The sequence below is a fragment of the Impatiens glandulifera genome, chromosome 1 (assembly GCF_907164915.1).
Source record: "Impatiens glandulifera chromosome 1, dImpGla2.1, whole genome shotgun sequence".
NCBI classification, from domain to species: Eukaryota; Viridiplantae; Streptophyta; class Magnoliopsida; order Ericales; family Balsaminaceae; genus Impatiens; species Impatiens glandulifera.
Genome location: NC_061862.1, coordinates 46,386,052 through 46,400,989, shown reverse-complemented (window position 1 = coordinate 46,400,989; position 14,938 = coordinate 46,386,052).

Below are 14,938 nucleotides of genomic sequence, written 5' to 3'. Positions count from 1 at the left end.
TATACAACTATATCACTATATTCTCATGTTATAATGTCTGAGAATATAGAATTTGTTGGTCGTGCACAGATGATTTAGAGTTGAATGGCAATACAAAATAGTTTGTGTGCCTGCGAGTAGTAGAATTTCAAATGTAGCCACCGATCAGAAGAAATAATCGACAAAGGTAGCTAGGAAAGAAACTCAAGCCTTAATTTTCCCAACTATTGTGCATATTGTTTTCAAATATCAAAATAGTAATTCTAGAAGCCAACAGAGAATTATTGGCTCAAGCTCCGAGTTACTTTCAATAAACAATCCTTTTATCACGAAAGTGGAGGTTTAGAATCATTTGGATGATGATGATCAATCTTATGAATGGAAACACTTTAAATCAAGAAGTCTTTCACTCGATGTCATTAACCAAAATCAACATGGAGTTACTCTTAGAAACCAAGACTTGTATAGAGACTTGGTTATAAAGTTTGGCTGTACAAGTCTTCGTTTTTGGAAGTGACCCGATGTAGATTTTGGTTAACGACATCCAGTGAAAGACTGGATTGCTTTAAAGTATTTTCATACACAAGATTGATTCATCTTCTTCCGAACGATTCTGAATTTCCACTTTTGTGATAAAAAAATACTATTTATCGAAGATAACTCAAAGCTTGAACCAATAATTCTTTGTTGTTATTTTATATTCGACTTGGAAAATTTAAAGATTTGTACAAACAGTAGGCACAATAGTTTGGGAAATTTGAGGCTTGAGTTTCTTCCCTAGCTACCCTTTGTCGAATATTTTTTCTGATGTCATATGTGGCTACATTTGAAACTCTACGACGCAAGTACACAGACTATTTCTGTGTTATCATTCAACTCAAAATCATCTTCACGACCAACAAAGTCTTAGACATTATAGGAAGAGATTATAGTGATAGTTGTATGCACTAATAGTAATAATAAGCAGCACAAGTTTTTAGTCATGTTAGACAACGAGAGAGAGCAAGATAAGTCGGACGTTAAGAAGAAAAATAAATACTTTCTTTCTCTTTTAGATATATATTATATATGTATATGTCATCTTTAATCGTGAATGTTTTTCTTAAAGGTTTAGGTAATATGTTAAATTATAAATCTTATTTTGTAATAACTTTGTGTAACCAACTATAAAGCGATATTATAGTGGGTGGTTTAAGCGGCATAAATGTTTCGTGGTTCTTACTCTTGTTGAAGAATTTCACGCTAAAGTTCGCGTTTCTTTATTTTTGTTATTTGTTTGGTTGAATAAAAATTGATAGCTTATAAACGAAACACTACAGCTAAAAGAATCTTTTCCACATTACTTTTTTTAAGTTTTTTTTATCATCATGTTTGAATAAAAGAAAACTCGTGATATTTCATGCTCGGCTAAAAAATGGAGTTTATAATTAATAGAAAATTATTAAATAATGTCAATTAAAACTTTTACAACCATTAATCAAAATAAAAATCATTCATAAAAATGGAGTTTATATAACTATTTCAAAAATAAAATAAAATTAAGTTGTAAAAAAATCACCTCATCATTAGTATATGATTCTAAGAAAAGTTCTAAGTTTTCCTCTAAGAGTTTGCATAAAAGATTATTCGCCACATATTTGGACCAATGATATTTGTTTGGGAGTTGACGACAACGAGAGAATGTGTCGACTAATCTTTCAAGTTAAACACTATATTTGTAATTCAGAAGTTTTTCTTAACCGAAATCAAATAATGCGTGCACATTAATAATGAACTCCCTCATTATTAGTTGCATTCTTTTAACATCGATATTTTTATATTTTGTCGTATTCTTATATTAATTTGAGTTGTGTTCTTTTAGCATGGATTGTATTGAATTTTGTGTATTATTGTATTATTGCGAGTTGCATTCTTTTAACAAGAATTGTTTTGTATTTGTGATATTCTTACATCTGTGACAATTAAAATTAATTAATTGTCTTCATATATACACAATTTATATGCATTATTATAATTTTTTTGTGACAACTTTAGTACTTTCAAAGTTTAACAGTAAAATTTAAAATTTAAAAAACAATTTTTTATTTTATTCAATTCGTTGGAATAAGTTTAAGATAACCTATTGAATCATATGGTATTTTCATAGTAGTTTTTTACTAACCATTATTCAATTCGTTGACATTAATTTTAAGAAAATATGATTAACCAAACCAAAATTTCTAGTAAATATTTATTATAGTGATTTTTCCTATTTTAATTTATTTAAAAGAATAAGGTGAAAAATAAATAATAAATGGTTTTGATATGAAATAATAATGGTTGATTTTTTTCTAAAGATTATGTAGTAATTTTTTTTTAATTCTTTTAATTAAGGCTGTTCTTACATGACTTAGGCTCTGCCGATTCCTTTCTAGAGATACTTCATGGTCTTGATCTTTTTTATTTCAGTACTAATTGGTGAAACCATATAATAATAACACTCACAAATCTACTAGTTGAAGCCACTTTCTCATTTCAAAAGGTCACGGATTGGGTTTGATTCCAGTTAAGGTAAGATCAATGTAACTTTCTAATTAAGAAAAAAAAAAAGAAGGGTGCACATATATATATATATATAGATACAATAAAATTTAAATCTTACTTTTTAAGGTTAGTTTTGTTGAGTGATTATCCCAGTTCACATTGATGATAATTGTTTTGTATTTATTTTAAAATAAGAAAATCTCAAAATATTAAATGTGTTACATAATTTGCTTATAATTTTTTGGGACCTTTTCATTGTTGTCATGGCTAGGATGAGAATGGACGAAAAGTGGATCGGGTGGATAAAATTTTGCATTTCCACAACTAAATTTTATGTTAGGGTGAATGGTAGTTCTCAATGATTTTTCGAGAATAGGACGACCCATTGTCCCCCTTTTTATTTGTCATTATCATAGAAGCTCTTTATAGGATGTTGATCTTCGCTGAAAATAACGGACTTATCCATGTGGTTGATTGCAGATTGAGGAGGGCTCCATTTTTTATTTCTCACTTTCTTTTTGTTGATGATACATTCTGTATGATTTAGGCTTCCCGTAGAAATTTCAAGCACTTTCGTAATATTTTGTGGTTATTTGATGCTTGCTCGGGACTTCGTATTAATTTTGACAAGTCTAAAATATTCTTCTCTAATTCTGTGTCGGCTAGGAGAAGATCACGTTTAGCGGGTATATTGGAATTTGGCATTGGATATTTTATGTCCACGTATCTTGTTCATCCGCTAGGTGCAAAGGCTCGATCTAAAGTCTCTTGGGATCCGATTATCTCTAAGATGAAAAAAATATCTCCCTATCTAGAAAAGCAAGTTGATCTTCAAGGGAGGTCCCATGGTTCTCATCAAGAGTGCGTTGAAATCTATGCCTACTTACATTATGTTATTATTTGTGATTTCTAGAAGCGTGGCAGTAAAAATAGAGAGGTTGATGTGTAAATTTTTATGGGAGTCTTCTGAGTCTTCATTTTCACAGGTTGGGACAAAGTAAAAATGCCCAAAGATGATGGATGTTTGAGTTTTCGTGACCTATATGTGCTTTTAATAAGGCCTTATTGTCAAAGTGGTGTGCTTGTTTTAGTTCGGAATAGGGAAGTCTCTAAGTTAATATGATCATAAGAAAATATGGGTTGTATTGGTTTGGATGGTTTATAAAAATAATCAGTCGCCTCGTGGAATGTAGCATATGGAGTGGCATATCAATCATGTAGAAAAGTTATCGTGGATATTCTTTGTTTACCGTGGGTGATGGATCATCTATCTGTTTTTGGAAGGATGCATGGTGTGGAGGTAAGAGTTTTGTTGCTCACTTTCTTGTGCTGCCATCTATTACTATTTGTAGAGATTCCACAGTCAAAGATATGTACGACCATCGCTCTCAAGATTTTGTGCATCGTATCAAGTATCGGAGGATGTTATCATTTGAGAAAAATTCTTCTAATGATAGATTGTTATCAATAGTGGTCAATAAAGGAGTATCCCCGTTGAACCAGGATACGATGCGATGGAGAAATATGTATAAGTTTGATGTGGGACATTGTTATTATCTCTTTGATAGAGTTGTTCCAAATGAGTTGTGCTGGGAGAAATTATGGGAGTCTAGGATTCCCACTAAGATCTATTTTTTCAGGTGGAGTGCGATCCACAATGATATTCTAACTAATGATAGATGTATGTGCAAGGGTCTTATCTTAGTTAGTCAATGTCGTATGTGGAGACGACCCCATCTTCTTTTACATTATAAGGGTGTCGCTAGTATTTGGAGTCTTCTTTGAAATATTACTTGTCTTCATTGAGTTATACCAGGAGACATTTGTGCATGTTGGGAAGCATTTGTCCTTCTTTTCTATTTTTCGGTAAGTGTGGATTGAGACAGTCAGATTTGTGGTCCTGAAACAATGGGGTTATGTTAGGATTTGTATCTCCCAAATCCGACCAGTTTAAAACAATCTGTAAAAATGCAAAAAAGAAGAACACAAAAAGAAACAGATTTATAGTGGTTCACTCAAATTGAGCTACGTCCACTTCAGCCACCACCATATTTCACTATGAAGAAGAAGGAATACAGAGTTTTTGCCTCACACTTTATTTCTCTAAAATTATGTCTCTTTACCTTATAAACCCTTAATAATCACATATTTATAGGGTAAACATACAGGTAATAAACCTAAATAACTCTTTGTAAGACCCAAGCCCAAAACCAAATACAAACCCAATAAACTCTAATTAACAATGTAAAGTTTATTATAAGTGTAGGCTCCATAACTCAACAATCTCCCACTTGGAGACTAACTTTATCATCTCTCGATCGGTAGTGGATTTCCATCTAGTGTCTTAACGAAGAAGACCAACTAAAGTTGCACACAACTTCAGTTTCTCATTTGCCACAACTTTCGTCAACATATCAGCTGGATTCTCACTCTCGGGAATCTTCTCAAGAGCTAATACTACATCTTCTAAAGCTGACCGGATGAAATGATAACGAATATGTATATGCTTCATCCTGCCATGATAAACAGGATTCTTTGTCAAATGAATGGCACTCTGACTGTCGCATCGCAACACACTTCCCTCGTAGTCTTGACCCAATTCTAGCAAAAAGGGTTGTAACCACATCATCTCCTTAGCAGCCTCTGTCACAGCAACATACTCTGTCTCACAACTAGAAAGAGCAACAATCTTCTGCAATTTTGAAACTCAACTGATTGCAGTACCTCTCAGAGTATAAATGTACATTGTTGTGCTCTTCCTACTATCAACATCACCACCATTGTCAACATCAACATATCCTTCCAAACCCATATTAGACTTTCGAAAACACAAATCGAGACCCGTACTTCCTCTTAAGTATCGTAGTATCCACTTTACTACTTCCCAATGTTGTCTACCCGGGTTGCTCATGAACCTGCTAACAACTCTCATTGCATGTGATATGTCTGGTCTTGTGCAAACTATCGCATATATAATACTACCAATGGAAGAGGCATACGAAACAGTGGACATGTAATTTTTCTCCTCCTCTATTGAAGGCGACTGATCTTTAGATAGTCTGAAGTGACTAGCTAAGGGGGTAGTAACTGGTTTTGCATTATACAAGTTAAACCTACTAAAAACTTTCTTCACATATTCTTCTTGTGAAAGTTTGAGAACTTCTTCATCCCTGAAAATTCTCATCCCAAATATTTGTTTAGCAGCACCCAAATCCTTCATTGCAAACTTTTCAGACAACTCTTTCTTGAGCTTGTTAATCTCATACAAGTTTGCTCCATCAATCAATATGTCATCAACGTAGAGGAGCAGAATAATGTACGATTTATCAAATCTCTTGATATAGCAGCAATGATCAGCTTCACACCTTAGAAAATTGTTACTTTTCATGAAGCTATCGAACTTCTTGTACCATTGCCTTAGAGCTTGTTTCAAACCATACAGACTCTACTGAAGCTTACACACAAGCTCATCTTTTGATTTCAAATTCTTCTGGTTGTCGCATATAAATCTCTTCATTTAAATCACCATGAAGAAAAGCAGTTTTGACATCTATTTGTTGAAGATAAAGGTCTTCTTTCACAACCAAACTCAAAATAGTTCCGATTGTCATCAATTTAACTACTAGAGAGAAGATCTCATTGTAGTCAATACCTTCTTTCTATTGAAATTCTTTCACAACCAACCTTACCTTGTACCTCATAGTTTTATCATTTTATTCTTTAATCCTGAAGATCCATTTATTGTGAAGTGCTTTATTTCCCTTTGGTAGCTCAGTGAGCTCCCAAGTCTGATTCAACGTTAAAGAGTCCAACTCATCTTTCATTACAGACTCCCACTTAATCAATTCATCAGATTGTATTGCTTCCTCATAAAATTCAGGTTCACCTCTATCTGTAAATAAGATATAGTTTAGAGATGGAGACCACCTCTCAACTGGTTTTCGATTCCTTGACGATCTTCTCAATTGTATAAACGGTGTTTGCTGATTTACCTCTAGGGCCACGTTCTCAACAATTTCATCTTCAACACCAAATTGTTCTTCTATGACAGTCGGTATATATTCAGCTGAAAATTCTCTCAAATCGACTATACCAGTCTCTTCCAACTTAGAATCACCATCTGGTGTCTTCCCAACACAATCTTTGTAAAGAACCTGTTCATTGAAGATAACATTTCTGCTACGAATGATCTTCCGATTTTGATTATCCCAGAAACGATAACCAAACTCGATATCACCATAATCAATGAAAAAACATTTATTAGACTTTGGATCAAGCTTGCTCCTATCACATTCATTAATATGAACATATGATAAACAACCAAACACTTTCAAATAAGAAAGGTTTACCTTTTTATTGCTTCAGGCTTCTTCAGGAATTTTGAATTCAAGAGGAACATAGGGTCCCTTGTTTATCAAATAGGCAGCAGTATTTATAGCTTCTACCCATAAGGTTCTAGGTAGCCATGCATGCAATCTCATGCTTCTAGCACGCTCGTTCAATGTTCAATTCATTCGTTCAGCTACTCCATTCTCTTGAGGCGTTCGGGGAACAGTCTTCACCATACTGATCCCATTCACAGCACAATACTCTTTGAAATCTGAATTGATATATTCACCTCCGTTGTTGGATCTCAAGCACTTAAATTTCTGATTTGTCTCATTTTCAACCAAAGCCTTTCATTTCTTGAAAATATAAAATACTTCAGACTTTTGCTTTATAAAATATACTCATACCTTTCTTGTCGAATTATCTATAAACGTCACGTAATATTGTGATCCGCCAATAGAAGAAATAGGTGCAGGTCCACACACATCAGTGTGTACAAACTCTAGCCTTTCTTTCTTGAGGTCCTTCCCAATCTTTAAGAAACTCACCCATTTCTGTTCTCCAAAAATGCAGTTTTCACATAACTGATGTTCAATAGACTTCAGTTCTGGAATCTGTATATTCTTCAAAATAATTTTCATCCCTTTTTCGCTCATATGGCCCAACCTGCAATGTCACAACTCACTATTCTTCGAGTCATCAACTATAGAAGCAACTGTTTCTGTGCAAGTTGAAGTCGTGTATAACGTTCCAGTTTTGTGACATCGAGAAACAACTATTGCTCCTTTAGTCACCTTTCATGCATCATTTCCACAAATGAAATTGTGCCCTTCTTCATCAAGCTGTGTAACATAAATCAGATTGCGCATTAAACCTGGAATGTGTCTCACCTTATTAATCTTCCAAACAGAACCATTTTCCATCTTCAATTTGATGTCACACATGCCAACTGTTGGGGTGTCCGGCCCATTGGGCTTGGACTACTAATATATATTATATTATTATATATTATAATGATATATTATATATTATATTGATATATTTTATATTATCATATATTATTTTATATTATTATATAGTATTCTATACTATATAATAGACATCAAGGTTTCCAGTCACAACACACAAGTTTGACGGAAACACGATAGAGAACAAGACGAAGGCATGCGTTATGAAGAAAAAGAGTTTTTTCTTCGACTACTTTCACTTGTCTTTCTAAATAGTTCTTAAAGGTTTAGGTAGTCTTTATGATTGTAAACCTTATTTTGTAAGAACTTTGTATTGCCCATTATAAACGATATTATAGTGGATGGTTTAAGCGGCCTAAGGGTCCCGTGGTTTTTTACTCTTGTTTAAGGGTTTTTCACGCTAAAGCTCGTGTCTCCTTTTTTATTTCTTTTCATTGTCTGATTGGTTGAAAGAAGATTGATCGCTTATAAACAGGGCACTAAAACTAAAAAGGAATATGTTCCGCATTAGGTTCTTTTTATCAACAAGTGGTATCAGAGCAGGTTGTACTCATTGTGCTGTTTATAATAATGGAGAGCAATACGAGTAGAATGATTACTCTTAATGGCTCCAATTATCATGTGTGGAAAGGGAAGATGGAAGATCTTCTCTACGTCAAAGATTGTTATTTACCTGTGTTTGTTGATGGAAAGCCAGAAAATAAAACCGATGAGCAATGGACCTTGAGTCATCGTCAGGTGTGCGGCTATATTAGGCAATTGGTGGATGATAATGTTCTCAACCATGTCAGTGAAGAGATACACGCGAAGGATCTATGGAGAAAACTTGAAGAGTTATATGCTCGAAAGACTGGTAACAACAAATTGTTTTTGATCAAACAGATGATGGGATTGAAGTACCAAGATGGAAGCACCATGTCTGATCACTTGAATACATTTCAGGGGATTAATAATCAACTAGCTGGAATGGGTATCAAGTTCGATGATGAAGTTCAAGGGTTATGGATTCTTGGTACACTGCCAGACTCATGGGAGACGTTCAGAACATCACTGTCTAACTCATCCGCAAATGGTATTTGCACTATGGAGGTGGTGAAGAGTAGCGTCCTCAATGAAGAGATGAGAAGAAAATCTCAAGGTTCTTCTTCACATTCTGATGTCCTACTTACTGAAAGAAAATGGAGAACTAAGAGTAAAGACCCAAATGAGAGGAGCATAAGCAAAAGAAGATCTGGTAACAATTCTAATACCGCATCAAGAAATTTTGCTGAACGTTCCTATGAGAGAACAAGAATACAAATGATAAAGAAAGGAAATCTGATGATGGTGACAAACATGAGAAAGTCAATGCTACCACCGATGATTTCTTTTGTTTGTATGACAATGATATTAATCTCGCTTGCCATGAGACTAACTGGGTGATTGATAGCGGTGCTTCAATACATGCCACATCGTGGAGGGATTTCTTCACATCATACACTTCTAGTGATTGTGGAAGTGTTATAATGGGTAACGATGGTACTGCCAAAGTTATTTGTTTTGGAAACGTGTGCCTGAAGCTTGAAAATGGCAACACGTTGGTTCTGAAGAATGTGAAGCACATCCCCGACATCCGTATGAATTTGATCTCCACTGGGAAGCTCGATGATGAAGGCTTTTTCAATACTTTTCGTGACGGGAAATAGAAGCTTACTAAAGGCTCATTATATTGTCAAAGGGAGAAAAGTGTTCCTCATTATATATGATGCAGGCAACGATTGCATATTCTTCAGTCAATGCAGTTAATGATGAAGAAAACGTTGAGCTTTGGCATAATAAACTTAGTCATATGAGTGAAAAAGGTTTGATGATATTGGCTAAGAAAAGCCTTCTCTCTAGAGTGAAGAATGGTTCTTTGAAGAAGTGTACCCATTGTTTAGCAGGGAAGCAGACTAGAGTTGCATTCAAGAATGTTCCTCACTCGCGTAAACAAGGTATACTTGATTTAGTATATTCTGATGTGTGTGGTCCTATGAAAACAAGGACACATGGTGTTGCCTTATATTTTGTGACTTTTATTGACGATCATTCAAGAAAGAATTGGGTATGTTAGGATCTAGATCGGGGGTGGGGAACCGGGGTCTGGTCGGTTTACACCTTTCTGACAACACTCAGCGGTTGGTGTTTAATCTGGTTAGAGATTAACACCGGGTTTCAATACTACACAGGCTGTCACAAACCCTTGAACCGAGTTCAAGTACGGAAGTGGTTTGTTTCAGACTGAAGCAACACACACACAGGATGAATAGAGGTAGGTTTTGGAGAATATCGGTTTGGAGATTAAGAGGTCGGTTAGAGATTTAGTGAATCGGTTAGAGTGATCGGTTAGGACAGTACAAGTCGGTTAGAGAGTAGAACCGGTAGAAAGTAAAGAACAAGACACGGGTTTTTATGGATGTTCGGAGATAAAACTCTTACGTCACCCCTTCTTCTCGAAACCGCGAGAAGGATATTCACTAAGGAATACACAAACACAATATACGATCGAGTCTTATTTACTACTCGATAAACACTCGTACAATTCTCACAGAAATTGTAATCACGCTTCAAATGCACACTTAAACTTTTAATCTTGTAGAGAGATAAACACAACTTGTAACTTGGGTTGTTGGAACTCTTGAATGTTATATATCTTAGAATTGTAACTTCAGAACTGTATTTACTCCTCTTCAGCTCCTTCTTTTATAGGTGAAATGTGCCAACGGTCACATTTCTTCAACGGATACCTTCAGAGTAATTCGTAAATCTGATTGGTTGAGCAGAGGTTTGGCATTGCATTAATTGCGGTTTAAGCTTCCAAGGCATGGAGCAGACCGGCTTCATTTGTCTTTTACTTAATATGGCAACTGCCGGTTGGCCGGTTGCCTGTATCTGGAAGACTGCACCTTTGACTTGTACCAAAATGGTAACTGTTTCTTCAGGCAATCTTCTGCAGCCTTTAGAGTATCATCAGACTTGTATGGATATGGCAATGTTACAGTCTGATCCTTTGATATCATCTTCCGCAGATACTCAAAGTGTTCGTTTGCACCAATTTGTAGATTGTACTTAGTTTGATAATCTTGACTTCTTTCTCTAAGTAGTCTCTTCATCGGTTTTCCGGTTGGATACTGCATTTCGGTTTAGGATGTCTACCAGTTGTTCATAGCTTCAGGTTAACCGGATGACTTCCGGTTTTGGATACATTCTTTGTTTCTTCTTCTAATCGGTTTGATTCTTGATCGGATGGATTCTTGACCGGTCAGATTCTTGACCGTTCAAGGTTCTTGACCGTTCCTGCACAGGGAATTTGTTTTTGTTAAGTTCTTATTTTAACCGGTCTAATTTATCTAATAATTTCTCCCTTTTTGATTATTTTATTTAAAATATTCAAAATCATGTAAGAAGTAAGAAGTAGGCCAGTTGTTTTAAAAGTTTGTTTGGCCGGATTTGAGAAAAAAATTTAGAAAAATTTTGGAAAAAATTGAGAAAAATTTTGTCTTTAAAGAAAACTTTTATCTTATCAATTTCTCCCTTTTTTATTATTTTATTTAAAATATTCAAAATCATGTAAGAAATAAAATGTAGGTCGGTTTCCAAAAATACTTTATGTATATAGATAGAAAATATTATAAACTTGACATAAAGAACGGATAATTAAAAGTCTATTCTCTATTCTTGTTGTCCTTAGGCATATATCTCTTGAGGTATTTAGCCATCACTCCCTTTCCCGGATTGCAAGAATCGATGCCAAGTCCGGAGGAAGATGCTTGACCGCCCGAGGTGCCGGTGATTGGTGAAGCCTGTGAAGGAACCGATCTGAGTGGTAACACATTGACACACCGCGCTCTCTTTATTAGCGGTACAACCTCGTCATTAACCTCTACAACTTCTGGTGAAACCGAGTTGATTGGAGGAGCAGCAATCGGTTCAGCAATGTCGGCCAACAGTTGTTGAGTCCGTTTAGCCGCTGTCTTCTTGGTTGCCTTTCTTTTTCTGGTGACCGGTTCGGTTGAGGGAGCAGCCGTATTGGATAGTTAATTTCTTTCTTCTATGTCCTCTACTATCAACTGTTGTTGGATTAGCCTAGCCGCGTCCTCATTCTCTTGTACCGCTTGTTTCGGTGCGGCATTTTCTACTACCTGAACATGTTGGGCCAGGGTCGCATCCGCTTGTTCCCTTTCCTTCTGTATCCGTATATTCTCATTCTCAGCTTCTTGGATCTTTTGAGTCGCGATCTCATTCACTTTCGCAAGCGCTTCGTCGGCCGCTAGCTTGGCCGCAATCATTTCCGCCAGCTGTTCGGAGACCGCTTGTAGCGAGGCTTCGGTCAGCGCATGCTTTTCTTCAAGCGCTGTCATTCTTTCAAGTATCGAACCGGCCTGGATACCGGATTGAAACAGACCCTCTTCAGGAGATTCCAACCTTTGATTGTGACTCTCTTCAAGAGTCATTAACCTTTGATCCGTCGAACCGAGCCGCAGGTCGGTTTGAGCAAGACCGTCCTCCAGAGTTGTAGTTCTATGTGTCGTGGAGCTGATTAGCTGGTCGGTTAGGCCGTAATTCTCTTCAACGGCTGTAAGTCGTTGGATCGCCGAGTTGAGCGTTTCACCGGTAGACTCAGTCAACCAGTTGGATTTCTTCGCCCTTTTTTCATTTTAGTCTGCCACGGGATGATGGCATCTTGACAAAATTCCTCGATGTATCCCTTGACGTGGTCCTCGGTCAATACAGGCACCGGTGATTTATCAGTTTGTGAAGACCCGAGCCGATCGGTGAGCGGATTACCTGTTTCAGTTTCAATTCTATTGACCGTGGATTCCGGTGGAGGAGGGGCATTCTCGGCCTCTTCTAGATTGGGACCGCCATTGGATTTGGATCTTTCATCATCTTCAAGATAAGATCTTGAAAAGTGTGAAGCTTCTTGATCGGTTGGATTCTTGACCGGTCAGATTCTTGACCGTTCAAGGTTCTTGACCGTTCCTGCACAGGGAATTTGTTTTTGTTAAGTTTTTATTTTAACTGGTCTAATTTATCTAACAGGGTATATACTTTAAAGTCTAAAGATCAAGTGTTAGATGTTTTCAAACAGTTTCATACTCTTGTGGAAAGACAGACAGGCACAAAACTTAAGTGTGTTCGGACTGATAATGGTGGTGAGTATTGTGGTCCTTTTGATGAGTATTACAGGAAACAAGGAATACGACATCAAAAAACACCTCCGAAGACACCTCAACTAAATGGTTTATCTGAGAGGATGAACCGAACACTAGTTGAAAGAGTGAGATGTTTGTTTTCGCAATCACATCTTCCATAATCCTTCTAGGGTGAGGCTTTGAATACAGTGGTACATGTTTTGAATCACACGCCAAGCGTTCCTTTGGATTTTGAGGTGCCAAATAAGATATGGTTGGGAAAGGAAGTTTCTTATGAACATCTACGCGTATTTGGGTGCAAGGCTTTTGTTCATGTTCTGAAAGATGAACGATCTAAGCTTGACGTAAAGACGAGACAATGTGTATTCACCGATTATGGGCTGGATGAGTTTGTTTTCAGATTCTATGATCCAATTCAGAAAAAGCTCATTAGAAGTCGAGATGCTGTGTTTATCGAAAATCAGAACATAACAGATATTGATAAAATAGAAATAGTTTAGAAGAATCTCGTTGATTCTATTGAGATAGATCCAGTTCCTACACATGCAGCGCATCATAATCATGGGGGAGATGTGTCAAATGATAGTAATGGCATTGCTAATGATGAAATTCCACTGACCAGTAATCCAGATGAAAATGCTAATGAAGAAGTTCAAGATGAACCAATTGAACCTTCTTTGAGAAGATCTGTTAGAGAGCGTCGTCCATTAACGATGTACCCTTTAGGTGAGTATGTGATGCTCACAGATGTAGGGGAACCAGAAACCTACCAAGAAGCAATTTCTGTTGATGAGAAAATGTCGTGGTTGAAAGCTATGGAAGAGGAGATGCAATCACTTCATGGGAATCACACTTATGACTTGGTAAAGTTGTCACGAGACAAAAAGACTCTCAAGAACAGATGGATTTATAGGATTAAGACCGGAAATAACAATTCACAACCAAGATACAAGGCTCGGTTGGTTGTTAAAGGGTTTGGTCAAAAGAAAGGTATTTATTTTGAAGAGATATTCTCTTCGGTTGTAAAGATGTACTCGATCCGAGTTGCTCTTGGTATAGCAGCATGCTTGAACCTAGAGATTGAACAACTTGATGTGAAAACTGCATTTCTTCATGGTGATTTGGAAGAATAAATTTATATGGAGCAGACAGAGGGATTCAAAATCAAGGGAAAGGAGCATATCGTGTGCAAATTGAAAAAGAGTTTGTATGGTCTCAAACAAGCTCCAAGGCAATGGTACAAGAAGTTTGATTCCTTTATGATGAGTCATGGGTTTAACAAGACATCGTCAGATCACTGCGTATTTGTTAAAAGATACTCGAAAGATGACTTCATTATTCTTCTTTTATATGTTGACGACATGTTAATCATCGGTCATGATACTAGCAAGATTTATATATTGAAGAAAGAGTTGAGCAAATCTTTTGCAATGAAAGATTTGGGACCGGCCAAGAAGATACTCGGCATGAATATTTCTCGTGATAGAAAAATCGGGAAACTTTTGTTATCTCAAAAAGACTACATCGAGAAAGTTGTTGAAAGATTCAACATGAGTAAGGCCAAGACAGTTTGTTTTCCACTTGTAGGTCATTTCAAGCTCACTTCTGAGCAATGCCCTAAAAGTGAGAAGGAGGAAGAAGAAATGAGCAGAGTTCCTTATTCGTTTGTTGTCGGCAATTTGATGTATGCCATGATTTGCACTCGGCCTGATATTGCTTATTCTGTTGGAGTAGTTAGTCGGTTTCTCTCAAATCCTAGTAAAGAGCACTGGGAAGCTGTGAAGTAGATATTAAGATATCTGAGAGGTACTTCCAAAGTGTGTTTGTGTTTTGGCGGTAGTGATCATATGCTAGTTGGGTATACAGATTCAGATATGGCAGGTGATGTTGATTCCAGGAAGTCTATTTCAGGATTTCTGATGACTTTTGCAGGAAGAGTTGTTTCATGGCAATCAAAGCTACAAA